General features: G+C 43.3%; 1 long non-coding RNA gene across 1 annotated transcript; it reads left to right on the top strand.

Annotated features, from left to right (window-relative positions):
* The first annotated feature begins 6,341 nt into the window (after positions 1-6,341).
* On the top strand, positions 6,342-18,571 carry LOC144290992 (uncharacterized). The gene is made up of 3 exons (XR_013358451.1): positions 6,342-6,592; positions 14,840-14,957; positions 16,638-18,571. It is a non-coding gene; the product is annotated as an uncharacterized LOC144290992 (long non-coding RNA).
* The last annotated feature ends 940 nt before the right edge of the window (positions 18,572-19,511 follow it).

Here is a 19,511-nt window from a genome sequence, read left to right on the forward strand (position 1 = left end):
CAGGAAAGAAGAAAATTAAAATAAGAATTAAAATGTAGGTAACAATGGAGATGATGAATGAACAACCTTAAATCCACACTAACAATTTAAAATAAGATTTGCATAATAATTTCTGTAATCATTGCAAAACTAGTGTGTGTTTTACCAGGTTTTCAAGATGTTGGATGCATTTAAGAACATCCAATGTGTTTGTTTTGTGATTTTAGTTAAATGGATAGAAGAACTTAATTTAGGCTTACAATCAACACGTAAATCTTTAGAGAAGATTATTTCCTTAAAACCATAACTTTTGCTTTATTAGTTATATATGTAACTATATAAAGAGAGAAATGCTGACTTTGAGGATAGAAAAAATGCTAGTTGCTTAATAAGTATATGGGATGGTCTCATTGACCTTCTTGGAGTCTATCACATGCTCTGAGTTCCCTGCCAAAGCAGGCCTTCCAAAGTTCCTTTTTCCTAGAATGCACCACCCCCGATTTTCATATGCCTCTTTGCCTCAAACCTAGTGCACTCAGTGACTCTTACCCTGGATCATGAATTCCTTACCACTGTGCCCTTATAGCCCCGCAAAGTTATTAGTATTATCTCATGTACAGATGAGGAAGGAGGCATGGAGAGGTTTTTATTTTTTTTTTTTAGGATTGTATTTATTTATTTTAAAGAGAGAGAGCATGGGACCCCTGGGTAAGTTAGTGGTTGAGCATCTGCCTTTGGCTCAGGTCATGATCCTGGGGTCCTGAGATGGAGTCCGCAACAGGCTCACTGCAGGGAGCCTGCTTCTCCCTCTGCCTGTGTCTCTGCCTCTCCCTCTGTGTCTCTTATGAATAAATAAATAAAAATGTTAAAAAAATAAAAATAGAGAGAGCACATGAGTAGGAGCAAGGAGTGTGGGGAGAGGCAGAGGAAGAGAATCTCAAGCAGACTCTGAGCTGAGTGCAGAGCCTGATGTGGGGCTCGATCCCACAACCCCGAGATCATGACATGAGTCAAAATCAAGAGTCAGACCCTCAACCAACTGAACCACCCAGGGAACCCAGCATGGAGAGCAACATATATCCAACTGGCAGATCTGGGATGGAAGCAAGTTCTCTCTTACTCGTGAGCCCACGATCAATGTTATTATGCTGAATTCTGTAAACAGTGATCTCTAAAGCTGGGTGATAATGCTGCTCGGGTGGTGTGCTGTCGTCTGCAAACACAGAGTCGCATAATTACAGGAAACTCTCAGAGCTTCCCCAAAAAGGAGATTTGGGACAAATCTTTAAACACTGCTTCCTCGAAGGACTAATTATGGGAGAACACAATGAAAATGCACACCTATAATTTAGGCCTTAATATAAGTTATGCTACTTGCCCTTTACAAAATCCATGCACTGCTATGATCAAAGGCCCAGCGCAGTGCACTCTCCTAACTTTTTTACATTGACAGAATAGCACAGTAGTTAATTGTCTCTAAAAGGATTCTGGGCCCAGACTGTCTGGGATCGAATCTTAGAGCTGCCATTGTTTCAGCTGAGAGGCTTTGGGTAAGTCACTTAAACTCTCCCATGTTCAGTTGACTCATCAGCAAAGAAAGCATAATAAAGGACCTACCGTGAGGTTGTTGTGAGGCTTGAATGAGGTAATGATGCACATAAAGAGCTTAAAACATGAGTGAATCTCTAAAAGGAGATAGCAAACATTTACTACACGTCTATTAATATTATAGAACCTGAGCAGCCAGTTGAGGAACCAGAACTTGAACCCAGGACATTAGATTCTCATCTCTTTTCCACCAGATCCAATTACTACCTTATCCATTTTGGCTGAACTTGCTCACATTTTCACTCTGCAGGCATGATACACCTTCCATATGCCCCCCTTCCTCATTTCCATTGGTGCCTTTCTTTTCACTGTGTAATTGAAAACCCCGACTGCAGAAGAAGGTTTATTTATAGCGGAGAAAAAATTAGCGTTATTTAGCTTGAGCTTTTCCGCAACCATCAGTCCATTACTGTAAGAGCGTCCACATTTACATTGCAACATCATTCTGTTTTCCCAGTGCCCTGTAATCATTAATTAGCTACTCAAAACAATGTTTATTGAATGTCTATGGAGAGAGAAGCCTGATCCAGCTTTCTTCCATCAGAAACCAGCATCTTCCCTGAGCTCAGATGCCCACATACCAACCACTTACTGGATAGCTCTGCTCGGATGTCCCACATGCATTGTAGACATGGCCAGATTTTAACTCGTCTCCCTGTGCCAAAACTGTGCGTTGTCCTAGCCTGCCCTCACAAACCACCACATCCCATCTGTCACCAGTCTCCCTTGGTCCCATCTCCTAAGGCCATAAGGCCCTTTTCTCATCTCCGTGGACACACAAGATAGTGTGGCCTGGACTATTGCAAATTGCCTCAAGGCTGGTCCCTCTCCATCAACCTCTTCCTCTTCCAGTCCCTCCTTCACATCGCAATTACATAGATCTTTTGACATCTCACCATGACACAACCCCCTCCCCATGTGAAATCTTTCCATGTTCCCCCATCATCCATAGAATGAAGCTCTACTCCGAGACCCAGCCCTTCATGTTCTCAGCCCCACCTTCCCCACATAGTGTTAGTGCTGGGGAGGATTTTCAGCCCATCCGCAGGTTCCGTGCTGCTGCCCCAGTTACTCCCTCAGCCCGGAATACTCATCGTGCCTTGCCTGACCAGTGAACAATTGCTTCTCTTTTAAGAACTCATTTTGAGAGTTGCCCAATCAATTAAACTTTTTTCCAGCATCCCCGGGCAGAGTGCTGTACTTCCTCCTCTGTGTTCTTGAGGTTTCCCATACATGCTTCTATTATGAGGCCCAGCCTACTGTTTAATTGCTTACATGGGTGTTCCCCCGACCAGCCCGAATACCTTCCCAACAGCTCTATTTGTCTTGGTATCCCCGGTGCCTGGCACTCGAGAGGTGCCCAATAAACACTCGAGAAATACATAATTGTGGTGGCAAGAGTGAGAGCCTGTCGGGAAGGCTCCTGGCTGCCAGCTCACCTCCTCCTGCCACGGCACACCTCCCCAGGCAGCCTGGGTCAGCCTCCCTCCAGGACTGGTCCTCTGTGAAAGGATGGTGGGAGCTGAGTGCTTCGGGTCTTAACCTTCCCTGGCCTGGGCCAGTGCCAGCATGGCTTCCTGAAGAGGGAGCTGGAACCCGGATATAAATGGGGAGAAGCCAAGCTACCTATTGCCAAGCTCCATCAGGGTCCAGCTTGTCAGAACCTGTTTCCGAAAGGGTGTGCTCTGTTTGGCCCAGGAGCTCACAGATTCCAGTCAGAACGGAAGGAGCTAAGTGAGTCCAGACTCCACCTTTGACCCAAATGCAATGCAGTTGCCGCAAAGCCACATAGATGCTCAAGATTCTATGCTCCTTCGAGAAAGATTTGTATGGAACTCATCTCAGGTAGCAAGACCCTTGGCAAGGGGGGACAAGTCACTTAACTATTTTTGATGAATGAAAATATTTTTAGATAAAAATTAAAATCGTTTGCTACTGGGGGCACCTGGGTGGCCCAGTTGGCTGAGTGTCTGACTTCTCCTCAGGTCATGATCTCAGGGTCCTGGGATCAAGCCCCACGTGGTGCTCCTTGCTCAGTGGGGAGTCTGCTTCTCCCTCTCCCTCTACCCCTACCCTACCCCTGCTGGTGCTATCTCTCTTTCTCTCTTAAATAAATAAATGAAATCTTTAAAGAAAAAAAAATCATTTGCTACTTTCCTAATACAAACAGGCCCCAGGAGGTAAGTTCTGACCAGAAACTCTGCTACTTAATTCAGTCTCACTACAAATATTTACTAACCGCTGGGCAGAGAGTTTATGGAAGAATTAGTACATTGTTTCTTCCTTCAAGGAGCTTATAGAGAAAAAAGATAAACTTCTAAGAAAAGCTGAATAATAAATAAGCAGCGAGTTAAACAAGTAATACAAGAAGAATATGCCTCAAAGAGGTGACTCACTGCCAAAGAAGTTCAAAGCAGGGAGATGACGATGGCCCCCAGGGTGGGCGGACTCAGAGGGCACAGAGACAGGGCAGCTTGCTCTCCTCCAACAGGTCAGGTCGGACCAGCTGGGTGATTGGACCAGCAAGCCCAGCGAGCTGGAGGGTAGGGGGTGGGAGTGGCGGGCATTTTGGTAGAAAGAATAGAGTAGATGCTTCCAATTTGATGTGTAAGTTTCTATTTTGCCATTTATTAGCTAGAGATCTCAGTCACTCGTTAACCTCTCTGTACCTCGGTTTTCCTGCAAGCCTCCCTAGAGCATCCAAGACCACAAGCATTTAGCACAAACACATGTGCTAAGGCCTGCGTACAAAGATGAAACGGGAAGACCTAACATGTGAGGAGGGCCAGTAAATATTAGTCCTCTTCTTCCTTTACCCTCCACGGCTGTCCTCTTAAAGGAGGGTTGACCAGACCCAGCAGACTATTCCTCAGTGAAATGCAAGATGTGGGTCCAGAAGGTGCAGGAGAGACAGGAAAAAAAAAAAGTGTGGAGACACAATAAGCTCATTACCATCCACTTTTCTGCCCTCCTGTCCCACCTTCTATTACGAAGTGGTCTTTCCTCCCTGAGGCCAGGCGTCCTGATTTGCGGCCACCACCACCCCACTCCCTTGTGCTTTGACAAAGCCTGGGAGTCGCCAAGGTCAAAGGCAATAAATAACCCTTAGTCAGATGCTATCATTATCCCAAACGCCTGCTGCTCACTTAATTTTTACCTATTCATTTATTTTTTTTTAATTGCAAAAGACAACCACTAGAGGGGCCTAGGAGCTCGGACCCTATTTATTGGCAGAACGCCTGCCGTGCTTGCTGAAAAATGTTAGTAGTCAGGGTCCACAGAACATCCACTGGGAGCTGAAAACAATACCTGCTGTACCTTCTGCGATCTCTTGGTAAAGAACATGGCTCCCTTGAGGCTAAAAACCATTCTTAACTCAACCCATCCTCCACAGCCCATCAGGCTAGGCCAAGGGTTTCTTAGCTCTGATTCCATTTTTCAGTGTTTCCTCCTGATTAAAGCCCTTTGGCTCAGCAGGATTGTCTCTAATGACAGTAAATGGTTCACATGAGGATGAGGCAATCTTTTCACATCTTGAGCTGCCATCCCTCTTGTAAAGCCCTGCCACTGTCTGAATTCACAGCCCTGGATTCTCAGGAAAGCCATCAACCTGGGGTTATAGGTTTGGTTCTTGTACCTCCCCCCACCTCTACCCCCTACCCCAATTTCTCACACCACAGGGAGAGACTTGAATAGCTATTGTATTTTATCTACCTATAGCAATCCTCATTAAAATCAACCACTCATTTGCCAACACACACACACACACACACACACACCACAAAAAAAGCCCCCACAAAATTCAGGTCCCTGTGTGCCTCTGGGGTCACGATAACTCAAGTCTCCGTGACCAAAGCGGAGTGGCAAAGCTTGTTTTTCCTTAGCAGGAGTCTGCTTTCACAAGAGTTCCTCTCTTACATTTTCTTTGAGACACTCACGCACACTCCAGCAACAATGGAAAGGAGCATGATTTCCCAAGCAGGTTGCCTAGAAACCACTCCTGTGGTTCTGAAACTAATTTAAACATGAAAATTCAGCTCCTGACTCATGCCAGGAATGCATGTAATGGTTTTCTCAGTATTTTACTTTCTTTTTCTTTCACATTACAAAATTATGCATGCTCATTGCACAAAAATGGAAAAGAAGATGAAAATACACAGGTCCAGAAAGAGAAAAATCCCCCATAATCTCACTACCAGAGGCAACTGCTGTTGTCAGTTGGGGATATTTTCTTCCAGACTCTCTGCTTCTATGTATTTTTAGCATTGTTGATATTAATACTGAATTTACATAGATCTTGCTTTTTTCACATAGGATATTACCAGCCTTTCCCATATGGCTAAAATTCTCATAATGATTTTTTTTTAAAGACTGCATTATATTACAGTCAATTTCCCATTATTTACGTGACCATTCCCTTAATGCTACACATTTAAGTTATTTCCAATCTTACACCATTTTAATCGATGTAGTCATGGTCATCTTAGTCCAAAATACTATGTATTTCCTCATTATAAAGTCATAAAAGGAATTTCAAAAAGGTTGAGTGTTTTAGAAACTTTTTTTAAAAAATTGAACTAGTGCATGTTTATAATTTTTTAAAAACTTAGACCATTAAAAAGAAAAGTAAAAGTAAAAGTAAAAGAGAACTGTTCTTTCTAGTACCACTTCCTATGGGTAATCACTGCTACCAGAAGTTTTCTAGGAATATAGAAGCACATACCTGTGTTTGTTTATTTGACACTATACTCTGTTCTACCACTTACTTACTTTTTTCACTTACTGCATCTTGGAGATCTTTCTACACCAATCCAAGTTGATCAGTTCTTTTTAGAAGTTGCACAATATCCTATTAGATGATGTGCTATAACTCAAATGCCTGGACAGTACTTCTTACTGCGCATGATACGTACTCCGTGAGCTGGGAACCCAGCACAGGGTCTGAATCTACACTGCTCTGTCCACACTGCACCTTTGCCGAAAAAGGGAACACATGGTTGCACAGGTAACAGCTTTACCTCTGGAATTAGCATTATAGTCTATAGAGGTCTCCAAATTTTTCCCTTTTTTGCTCTTTTGTTATGGCTGTTTTCAAACTAAAAGTTTACTTACTAATCCTCGCCCACACTCCCTCCACCCCTACCCAGCCCCAGGGAACCACCATTCTACTTCTATTTCTATGAGTTCAGCATTCTGATTAATTGATTCTCTTTTTTTTTTTAATTTTTTTAAATTTACTTATGATAGCCAGAGAGAGAGGGGCGGGGGGGCAGAGACACAGGCAGGCTCCATGCACCGGGAGCCCGACGTGGGATTCGATCCCGGATCTCCAGGATCGCGCCCTGGGCCAAAGGCAGGCGCCAAACTGCTGTGCCACCCAGGGATCCCGGATTGATTGATTCTCTATTTAAGTAGAGTATTTGCCCTTCTCTGTCTGCCTCATTTCATTTAGCATAATGCGCTCCACATTCATCCCTATCAATCTGGCAATAGCATAATTTCCTTATTTTTTAAGGCTGAGTAATATCATTCAATTATTATATATATGAAATATATATGAAATATATATTATACTGTATATTTATATAATATTATATAGACATCTCATTTTCTTTTCCCACTCAACCATCAGCAGACACATAGGTCGTTTCCATGACTTGACTATATGAACAATTCCGCAACATCCCTAGAGTACAAATATCTCTTCAAGATAGTGAGTTCATGTCTTTTGGATAACAGCGCGAAAGTGGGATTGCTGTATCATGTGGCAATTCTATTTTTAATTTCTTGAGGAATCTCCATACTGTTCTCCACAGCAGCTGCACCAGTTGGCATTCCCACCAGTAGCGCACAAGGGTTTCCTTTCCTCCACATCCTCGCCAGCATTTGTTGTCTCTTGTCTTTTTGATAATAACCATCCTAACAGGTGTGAAGTGATAAGTCTTTGTGGTTTTCATTTGCATTGCCCCACTGATTAGTGATGTAAAGCACCTTCTCATGCACCTGTTGGCCATTTGTATGTCTTCTTTGGAAAAACGTCTATTCAGATCCTTTGCTCATCTTTTAATTGGGTTATTTGGTTTTTTGCTGTATGAGTTCCTTACATGTTTTAGATATTAAGCCTTATCAGATTTGTGGTTTGCAAATATTTTCTCCCGTTCCATAGTTGCCTTTTAATTTTGTTAATGGTTTCCTTTGCTGTGCAGAAGCTTTTTAGTTTGATGTGGCCCCACCTGTGTATTTCTAGTTTTGTTGTTTTTACCTCTACGAATTTTTCTTATCTCCACACCTGTTGTTTTTTGAGCATGTTTCCCCCTGCCACTTATGTATACTTATCTATTTATAAGTTATACACATATGCTACTTTATGAATATACCGATGTTTACATGACAGGACACACACTAAAGATGGACATTTTAATGGGTTGAATTAAAGATGAAATAGACAACAGTAAATTTATTTAATAATAAATTATATAAAAATATATATGTAATAAGATCATTTTACTCTTTTTGATCATGTGATTGCATATACTTCATCATACTTAAAAATATTGATTTAACATCCTATATTACAGTTATTCTGGGCTTTGATTCTAAGTTCAGCTTATTTCAATAGTTGATTTTAAGGGTTGTTTTTGCTGGCCCTACTTGGAGTCCTGCCAACCAAAAATACAAACTTGTTTTGAAAATCCACTTTGTGCTCACATTATTTAGTTTATCTTTGATTCATGGCTACTTTGGAAGAATCTTTTAATGCTAGCTACCAGGGGTGCCTAGGTGGCTCAGTGATTGAGCATCTGCCTTTGGCTCAGGTTGTGATCTTTGGGTCCTGGGATCAAGTCCCGCATCAGACTCCCCGCAGGGAGCCTGCTTCTCCCTCTGCCTGTGTCTCTGCCTCTTTATCTGTATCTCTCATGAATAAATAAATGAATAAAATATTTTTTTAAAAAAGCTAGTTGCCCATGTCATAACCTTTAGCTTAACTAAAATTAGGTGAGATTATTCCATAAATCCATTTACCCAGGCACATGTCCAAAACCAGATCCCTGATCTTCCACTTCAAGCCTGCTCTCTGCCTCATCTTCCATGACTCAATTATTGACAACTCCAGCCCCTCAGCTGGTCAGGCCAGAATCCTTGTGTCTCTCCGTCAGCTTCCTTTCCTTCTCTCAGCACTACATGGAATCCCTTAGGAAACCTATTAGCTCTACCTTCAGGTCATATCCAGAACCTGAGCCCTTCCTGTCCCTTCTCCAGTACTGTCCTGGTCTAAGCCACTGTTCTGTCTCACTTACAGCTCTTGCAACAGCACCCTAACCATCTTCCTATGTCTGTCCTTTCCCTCCATATCTATCTAAAAGGCATATATGTAGACCATTTACTCTAAAACACTTTAGTGTATTTCCTAATAAGAATATTGTCTTGCATGACCATAGTACTGTTACCGACCTTAGTAAATATAACATAAACACAGTAATTTTATCTAAGCTACCATCTGTCTTCCTAGCTTGTCAGTTGGCCCACTGACGTTCTGTAAGACATTTTATTTTGTTTAGAACAGGATCCAGTCTGAGATCAGGGTCAGGTATGATATTTACTTGCTGGAACTCATTACTCTTCTTCATTTGGAACATTCTACTTTGTCTTTTATGATACTGACATTTTTGAAGAATACTAGTTCTCTCTCCCCTATTTTTTTTAAAGATTTTATTTATTTATTCATGAGACACACACACAGAGAGGCAGAGACATAGGCAGAGGGAGAAGCAGACTCCCTGAGGGCAGCCGGACATGGGACTTGATACCAGGACGCTGGGAAAACTACCTGAGCCAAAGGCAGATAGATGCTCAACTGATGAGCCACTCAGGTGCCCTTCTCTCCCCTATTTTTAAAAGAATTTTCTCATTTGAGATTTTTTAAATTTAAATTCAATTTGCTAACATATAGTATAAACACCTAGTGCCCATCCCATCAAATGCCCTCCTTAGTGCCTGTTACCCAATTACCCCATCCCTTTGAAACCCTTTGTTTGTTTCCCAGAGTCAGGAGTTTCTTATTAGAGAGGTCTTCCTCTCTAATTTTCCCCCATTCAGTTTCCCCTCCTTCCCTTAGGGTCCCTTTCACTGTTTCTTATATTCCACATACAAGCGAAACCATCTGATAAGTGTCTTTCTCCGATTGACTTATTTCACTCAGCATAATACCCTCTAGTTTCATTTGGGGTTTTTTGATGATTCCTCACCATTAAATTCAGGTTATGAATTCCTGGCCAGAACATTATAGTGATGCTGTGTCCTTGCCAGGGTATCACATCTGGAGGCACACAAAGTCCATCTGCTCCTTAGCAGCAGCATAAATTTTAATCAGCCGACCAAGGTGTGGTCTGACTTCTCCACTGTACAGCAACTATTTTTTCCCCTTGCAACGAATAAGCAATTTTTACATGGGTATTTTAAGACCCTGCAAATATCTTATTCCTCATCAAAATTTCCACTTGGATTTAGCAACCACTGACGATTCTTGCCTAAGCTGATCTTTTATTGGATGACTGTAAAGGGTACCTATCAAACTCCAACACAACCAGCACATGTACCAGACAACATATGACATTCTACTGTTAAGCAAGAGCCCTTTCTTCTCCTTATCTACTTATTATCAGCATGGATGCATGGATTGCAACTTTTCACTAGTTTGTGACCCATTGCTGTCTTTAATTACTTCAATGCTCAAACTGCCTCCCATTTACCCGGTGGAAGCCGCCTGGGTGCCTGTGCTCTTCTTTTAAAATGAGATCCCATACAGCAGTATGCCCCGTTTTTTGAAAGTTTACATTATGCCACTTGGCTTTTACAAAAGACCTACATTAGTACCTGTTTTCACTAACTGAAAGAAATCCAAGAGAATTTTTGTTTTTGTGGAAAAAGGTGAAATGCAAAAACAACATTTGGTGTTTGTTTGACAGCAAGCGCCCAGCGGCGAGAGAGGGGCCCCGCCAGGCTCCTTCCCCAGGAACCACGCTCAGCATCCTAGTGTCAAGCCACCGTAGTTGTGAATTGGGTCACAAGCATCTGCACTTTATTGCAATTTATTCTGTGCATTTGTTAGCAAGATGTGTCGCCAGACAGCAGGAAAGCCTATGAGAGGTTATTTCTTGAGTCTGGGGACACTCAAAATTGCTCCATATAAATTAATGGTAATTGCTCCTTTGCTTTATGCCATTTTGGCTTATGAAAGGTTTCAGAGGAACGTTCTACTTTTGGATAGTGAGGGAAATCTGTAACTTCCTTGCTCTGAGTTGTAGCCATGCAACCTCTCCAAAGGAAGAACCCATTTCTAGCCCTGGTTTTAGAGCCTTCTCTCAAAGAATAACATGCTGCCCAAGACAGGCCTATGATATAAAGAAAGATTTATCATGAAAAATCTCTGAATGAAAGTCTCTGTTAAAGATAATGTGGAGCAGTCTCTGCTTCTCAGTGGCTCAGGCAGTTAAGTGTCCAACTCTCAGCTCAGGTCATGATTTCAGGGCTTCAGATTGAGCCCCACATCAGGCTATGCACTGGACATGGAGCTTGCTTAAGATTCTCTCTTTCCCTCTCCCTCTGCCTGCCCCCACTGTCTCTCTAAATGAATGAATGGATGGATGGATGAATGAATAAATGAATGAATGAATAAAGTAACATGGTACTTAGGTATGTGCTGGCTTAATTACTGAACCTCCAGCCATCCCCCAGAGGGGCAAGTACTATGCATTGAGCATGGAGACTCAAGTAAGAATGGAGCTCAAGAGACTGATGTCTGAACAGACAAAGCAAAGAGAGGCAGTGTGGTACAGTGGTGGAGAGCACAGACCCCCAGCCGGACTGCCTGCAACTGGGAGAACTCAGTTCTCTGGCTTCGCAGCTCTATGACTTTGGCAGGCTACCTGACGAGGCTGTGCTTTGGTCACGGCACTTGTACACTGAGCACCACTATGGTGCATCTGTCTGCTGCAATGATTAAGTGACTTAGTACTAAAGTATTCAAACCAATGTCTGGTCCACAGTTAGCTCTCAATCGGTGCTGGCTGTTGTTAAAATATAGTAAATAGAAGTGCTGTAAAAAAGGATGTAAATGTAACCTTTCTGGGAGTTTCGAAGGAAGTAGCAAGTGAGCCAGACCAGAAGAAGAAAAAGGACTTCCAGGTAGGCCTAAGGGCGCTGGTCAGGGAGATGGCATCTCATTCCTGCAATGACAATTCCTTGTTTATACACTTTGTATTTACCCTGTGTCTCCCTTCCCCTCTGATTTCTGGTTCTCCTTATTATATGAAGGAATGAACAAACTCACCAAGAAACACCATACCCCATGACATGCTGACAGCATTTCACAACATTAAATATGACTTCAACACAGTCAGGATTGACTCCCTGCCCATCTAACCGCACCCCCACACGCTCTAAATGACCTCCCCAGGTCCGCCCTGAGTCTTTTTACCTAGCCATCAGGGAACCAGGGAGCCAGTGCAAGGCCTGGCTTGGGATGAGAAAGGGATGGGGCAGTACTTATGAACCCAATGGAAGATGGTAGCCAAAATGAGTGAAGAGGAGTGTGCTCTCATAACCAACTCAAGCATTCAAGTTCATTTTTGAGAATACTGTATGGGCAAGGGTGACATTAAAAGTAATTAACACACACAAAAAAAGTAATTAACAACTAGTACGACATGGACAGCCATCAGAGCAGAGAACGGCATCAACAACCTGCCATGGTGCAGAGCTACCCTGTGTGCTCTGCTCTGTCCAAAATAAACCTATTCATAGTCAAGACTCTGGATCTACCCAACTGGCTTCCAAGTTGCATATCAGGTCAGAGTAGGAAAACTAGGTGTCCAACCCAGGATCATATGCAGCACCAAGCACAGTATCTGTACATAGTAAGTGCTCGATATACATTTGCTGAATGAAGATGCAGCATGATTAGAAGCATGAACTTCAGAGCTAGATGGCATTGGGCTAGAGTCTTGGCTATGCCGTGAACTGTCTGTGTGGTCTTGAGCAAGTGACTTAAACTCTCTGTGCTTCAGGCACCTTACTTATACAGTGGGGATAATAGTAGTTGCCAGATTAAATAAGAAAAGACAGGTTTGAACAGTACCTAGCACATAGTAAGAACCCAACAAGTATTAGTTTTCAATGTCAGTTATCTAGCATTCAAAAAAGAGGTGTGTTGGAGGACTCACATAAAGGATCTAAGCCACTAGTCAGGTAGTCAAATAAATGTTGGCCAGCCCCAGGAAAGAAATTGCTGTCATTTGGCTAAAGCCAGATACTTTTTACTTGAGTTTCAGATATACTCTGCCTCGCTCTAGAAGTTTCTAGGTCCTCTCCTCTTTGATTCTAGGCTTGGTCTTCCTGACCCTAAGGAATCATCCTAGTAAAAAGGAAGATGTTATCCCAGGTGCCACACTTGGGAGCTCCTGTCTTCATTCACTGCCTCTGCCAATCTCTGGGGAGCCTCTCTCAAATCAGAAGCAATGCTCAGCTGGGGCTGAGGGTCTAACAGGCACCTGGACCACTGCCTCAATTCCTAGTTAGGTGTCTAATTTCGTCCTCTTCCTGCCACCACGCAACTCATCCACTATGTCACATAGAGCTAGACAAGTAATATCTCATAGCCCTGGTGATTAAGCGTTCACCACGTGGCCCCAAGAAGCAGACAAAGCGTCGTTTTTGTTTGCAGATGAACCATTTAATAAGAGACTGATGCTAGCGTTTGCTAGCTATTTACAAGGAAGTCAAGCAGTGGTGACTTAGGTTTTCCACCTCTGATTGGGAGTGGGAGGTGATTTTCAAGGGTAATGTCACTTAGCAACTGAAAGGAACTCTAAAAGGGCTCCTTTCTGGTCTGTGGCTAATCCAGGTGACTTTGGGATCCCCATTTCCTTGAGATTAGAGTGCTCACAGTAGATACACTCTTTATCAATTGGCTGTATGTGCTTCCTGTCCCAGGGGTTTGAGATGGGCAATTGCAGCCACGACTACCGGATATAAGCAGAAACTTTACAACCACAAGCTTCCTTGTTGTTGCTGTAGCCCTTCTGCTTCCAAAGTTCAACGGGAAAATAAAGTGGGTCTCTTGGCCCACAGTTCCATTTCTAGCCAGTTCTTCCAGAAAGGAGCCTTGGTGAAGGATGACAAGGTTGAAAGGACATTTAGGGCCAGCAATCGGTTGTCCATTCTTTTTTTTTTTTAAGATTTTATTTATTTATTTGAGAGAGAGAGAGAGAGAGTGCAAGCACAAGCAGGGGGAGAGGCAGAGGGAGAAAGAAAGGGAGAAGCAGACTCTCCACTAAGCAAGGAGCCCAATGCGGGGCTCAATCCAAGGGCCCTGGGATCATGACCCAAGCTGAAGGCAGATGCTTAACCAAGGTGCCCTTGGTTATGTATTCTTTTTTTTTTTTTTTTTTGCTTTTTAAGATTTTATTCATTTATTCATGAGAGACACAGAGAGAGAGGCAGAGACACAGGCAGAGGGAGACCAGACTCTTCACAGGGAGCCCGATGTAGGACTCGATCTCTGGACTGAGATCACACCCTGACCCAAAGGCAGACAGAGGATCAACCACTGAGCTACCCAAGCATCCCTTGGTTATATATTCTTGATTATCCATAGCATTTAGTAGTCAGAATGGAAAGGAAAAGCAATATGTTCATTTTCTATTCAACTGGTTGATTATAGACGCCAAGATAGTGTTATAGGAAGTCATAATGTTAGAGCAGGAAGGGGCCCTGGAGACCAAATAAAGTTACCCATTTTAGAGAAACTGAGGCCCTAGAACATTAGGTTTCTCTCTCAAGACCATCACATTGTCCAGCAGTAGAGCCAAAATTAGCACCTCGATATCCTGCTACAGGTCTAAAATATTAACCCTTGCACATGGCAAGTGGCATTTTCCTGGCAGCAGAAGAAATATACAAGAAGGTAATTCTAGTTCTGGGATCCAATCCTACTCGAGTCTGAGCATATCTCATAACTCCAGCAATAGGCTTGTGGAGGAGATCCTAATTGTGTCCAAATCCATTCTCCCATCCTACAGTAATAAAATGCCAAAGGCTAACAGGGCACAGGGCTACTCAGGAAAAAAAAGAAAAAAAGAAAGCTACACTTCCTTGTATGCCTTACAATGAACTCATGTCTGAGTCCTGGTCAGCAGGATGTAAAGGAAAGTAGGGAGTGCTTTAAAGGACAAATGTATACATTATCCTCCAGGCCAATGACTGAAGAGCTGACCCAAGGTCTGGAGCTGGAGCAGCCATCTTGGGCCACGAGGTAGAAGCCCGATGTTGAAGAGGACGGAACAACAAGACAGAACAAAGCAGTGATCGGGGTGCTACCACACCAGCCCTAGGTTGCCTCTGTTTATATGAGAGATAAATATTTTTTAATCCTTTTAAAACCACTGCTATTTGGGGGGGGGTGGAGTTCAGCCTCAAGAAAAATAATGCAACTCTAATGTCAGCAGCAAAACTCTTTTGAAAGTTTCCTGTAGGGCAGCCCGGGTGGCTCAGTGGTTTGGCACAGCCTTCAGTCTGGGGCCTGATCCTGGAGACCCGGGATGGAGTCCCACGTCGGGCACCTGCATGGAGCCTGCTTCTCCCTCTGCCTGTGTCTCTGCCTCTCTCTCTTTCTCTCTCTGTGGGTCTCGTGAATAAATAAATAAAATCTTTTTAAAAGAAAGAAAGAAAGAAAGAGAAAGAAAGAAAGAAAGAAAGAAAGAAAGAAGAAAGAAAGAAAGAAAGAAAGAAAGAAAGAAAGAAAGAAAGAAAGAAAGAAAGAAAGAAAGTTTCCTGTAGAGTTTCCCAGAAAGAAATATGAGGATTTCGTTTCCTGGACCTGGTGCCTACTTAAAGAGAAGCGCCTATTTCATAGAGAAAGGTGGGAGCCAAGGAAAGATCCCATCTACAAAATAGAGCCACTCTCTGATGATTTGACTTCATTTGGTTTTTAAACCAGTTCCTCCTTTAAAACAAGAGTTCTGTGGAAAAGCTGAGCTATCTGTTCACACCTACAAATCAGAACATCCTCCACTGATGGGTTAGGAGCTTGGGGAACAGGTGTTGTCGTGTCGTGGCTTCAGGAGGAAGTGACTACCCTCGGGGAGGGTAGGCCATGTGGGACTGACGGGATGGGAGTGCAGGAGGCAGCACAGCCAGGAAGGAAGGTGCACAGGTGTGGGGGCTCCATCACAGTGGGTCTACTTGGACTCGTCTTTGGGAGGCTGGGACAGCGCATGACCACCAGAGGGCAGCAGTGGGAGGTGAACCTCAGGGGCCTCCACATGGTCACTCACCCCAGGTCCCTAGTGGAACCCAGCCTGCTGGTCCAACCCGGGTCTCTCTGCTTCTCTTTGTCCAAAGTCGCCCTCCTTACCAGAGGGAGTGGGAAAGGAGTCGCTTCCCTAAGCGGAGGAGGCCGAACCAGCAGCTTTCATAGTCATCAGCTTAGGGTTCCCTGACAATAATCGTTCCCTCCTTCTACCACTTTTTGCCATCTCTACATCACACATTCAACATCTTATTAAAATAGACTTTATATTGGGTTGCTTTTTTTTTTTTCTTCACTTGGCTTTGCCCTAAGCAATAACAGCTGTGAAGTAGCAGGTTTGGGGTGGCATAATTATTACATTTAAAAAAAATGTCTGTATTACCAGAAAATCCTCTAGCTACCAGTAGCGGTATGCTTAGAGAAACAATGCATTATTTCATCAATGCCCCCAATGACCCAACGAAGAAAGAAACAATATTATCCCCATTTTACAGATGAGGAAGTTGAGACTCCGTGAGATTAAACAGCTTCCTCGGGAGTTTTTCACCAGAGCTGGGATTTGAGCCAAGGTCTGTTTGAGTTGAAAGGCCTAGTGCTTGCTTTCTCCCAGGAGAAGGAAGGCGAAGACCTCTAACGCTGAAGCAGAGGAGGAATGAGAGGGAAGACTCCCAATCCCACCAGAAATCCTCCCCTCAGCTCTCCCTCACTTGCTGCCATTTCTTCTTTTCCTTCAGGTTCTAAGAATGTCTCCTTTGCACCAAAACAGAACATTCCAGAATGCATCCCTCCTAAATAAAGGCTGCCAACTCCTCATCAGGAATGAAATGTCCTTTGGGATTTTTTTATCATCTCTAAAATGACGATAAAAAAATTCAGCTCTCTGTAGTCCTGGATAAACCAGTAGGGAAGGAGAACTAAACTTTCTGGAGGAGTCTCACAACATACCCGTGGGAGGCTGTGGAGTGTGCACTTGTCACATTGAGCCCGGAGGACGGCGGGGAGTAGAAACCTCAACATTTATCTGCAGCGACTGCTCATACCTGAGAATCATGGTGAGAGGTGTAGTCGAAGAGAAAACCCCAGACTCTGCTTCTTACCAGCTGCATGACCTTGGGCAAGCCCCTTATCCTCTCTGGGCTTCAGTTTCACCCTCAGTCAGAAAGAAGGATCTCTGTCCCAGAGGGTTATCTTAGCAGTAAGTGGGGGAGCCTGTAAGTTAGTATTAAAACATGCTACTATCATTGTTATTATGTTAACTTACTGTGAAAGTACAAAGGATGTTCTTTTTTTATGTAGATTATAAACCAATTTTTCCTTTTCTTTTTTTGAGATATCAGAGTTGTATCGATATACATTGCAAAATGTGAAAGGACAGATGTGGCCCTGCCATAATAATAATCAGGTCCACAGCTTAAGCAGGAAGGGTTTTCATGTTCAAACCCAGTTAGCTTAAAGTAAGTTGTCGCACTTGGGAAATATTGCCTTGTCTTTCTGGAAACAAAAAAGAAGAAAGAAAGAAAAAGAAAAGAGAAGAGAAAAGAAAAGAAAAAAGAAAGAAAGAGAACATGTCCTAAAGCAACCCAAAAACTGTTAAATTTTGAAATACCCCTGGCCCCAAAGTCTCACTTCAGACACTGTTTCCTCTTTCCTGAATATTCTAGCCCAATATGCATGACTTTTTGCCTCTGCCCCAGGGCCCCACAGAAAGAACAGACAGGACATGACTTTGCCCAAATTAGTTTCACTTTCTCCAACCAGGCCAGTCACAGCCATGGAGAGCTGCCTCCCATGGCGCTGAGGGCATTTCTGTTTTTCTTAGTGCAAGGCAGGGAGGACTTAAGTCAGAGAGCTCGGTGATGCAATGAATTTTCCAGCTGCCAATGACACTAGAACCTCATCACATTTTTTTGTCTTCCTTCCTAACCCCGGAGTGTAGCAAGCATCCATGTTCTCATTAACAAAGCCACCTGTTGCATTACCACCTGTGATGACTGAGGCAACCTTTGTCTACTACTTATTTACCATCTGGCTTCACAAGATGGAAGCTACGTAGTGCAAATAGCAGAGAAATAAAGTTGGAAGGCAGCTGGGTCCCCAACTTCATGGAACCACATACCAACTCTGGAAAGCTTCTGCGTGATGAAATCACCAAGAGCCTTCCAAAAACCAGATGTTCCTGTCCCTCTCAGGATGACTACCATCCCCCATAGCTCTCTGCTAGACTCATCTCAACCCCACTCTGCTCTAATGCCAGCACAAACAGATGGCCTGGGGAGCAGTGTTCTCTTCATCTCATCAACTTCTCTTTGTCATACTGTAGCTTGATCCTTCTGGAGAATGGTATTCAATCACCAGAGACTCATTCTGTAGAGCTTGATTGACCAAGGGGAGAGAACAATCTTCTTACTATAGCCTAAATGTAGATATCTGGGACCCCAGCCTGTCTCCCCCCCCCCCCCACCCCACATCTGATATGTAAACAGCTACGTTTTAAACAACTTCTCAAATTCTGAGGGTTTTATCTGTCTAATCAGCTTAGTGTTGAGGGAGTTTGGAGCAGTCAGACACTCACTCGCCAATGGCTAAAAGAGAAAGAAATACATAAAAAGATTTGTTAGTAGTCACTTTGTGCAAAGCAGAACTCACATTTGTCTTCCGTCTAAAAAGCTGGTCATCGACTTTGAATGTGGTTTCATTGATGCCGTTAGAAAATATTTTACCTCTAAACGAAAAGAAAGATGAACTGCCTCTCAGAAAAGGCAGAAGTAAGAGAGAATAAAAAAAAATAGAAAAGCTGATACAATTCTGTTTTGATGTTTGATGACATTCAGTGTCCCAGAACAGTGCTTTGGGAATAATTTTTCCTTTTGATCTTGCAGTATGAATGGACACGGAGACCATCTATATGAAAGGACAACCTGGGTACATAGGGCAGAACAAAAGAATTTGCCAGGAATGGGAAAAGCACACATATATAAATAAGCAGAAACATTAACTCCTGTCTGACTACTAAGTTATAATCTCCTCTCCACTCCATATCATACCAACCAATTATTCATCAGTACCCTTCAAATGTAAAGAGTATGGTAAAATTTATGTTTCAGATTTATCTCACCTTGATGCCAGGGTGGCCCTCCCGGGCATATCTGCCATCTGCCCCTTCCACGATCCCTCCTCCCTCAGGGACCAGAGAGTAGCACTCATCTTGAATTCTCCTGTAAGCTGCAACGCCTAAGGATGATCTGATGCAGGTATATAGTCTCCGCAACGTGTCCCTCTCTTCCACTTTCTTTTCTTGCTTTCCCACATCCATTAGACTACTCTCCTCACCCAGATCCTTCCAACCCCAACAGTTTTGTCTTTGATCTCGCTTGCCTCCTCCTGATTTGGCCAATCTTAGAGCATCCATGAGGCTTCACGATATGGAATGAATATAGGTCATTTGTTCCAGGTCATTTGTTCCATTCATTAAATTTATTTATTCATGAGACTACACAGAGAGGAGAGAGAGGCAGAGACACAGGCAGAGGGAGAAGCAGGCTCCGTGCAGGGAGCCCAATGTGGGACTCGATCCCGGGTCTCCAGGATCACGCCCTAGGCTGAAGACGGCGCTAAA

The sequence above is a fragment of the Canis aureus genome, chromosome 2 (genome assembly GCF_053574225.1).
Source record: "Canis aureus isolate CA01 chromosome 2, VMU_Caureus_v.1.0, whole genome shotgun sequence".
Taxonomy (NCBI): domain Eukaryota; kingdom Metazoa; phylum Chordata; class Mammalia; order Carnivora; family Canidae; genus Canis; species Canis aureus.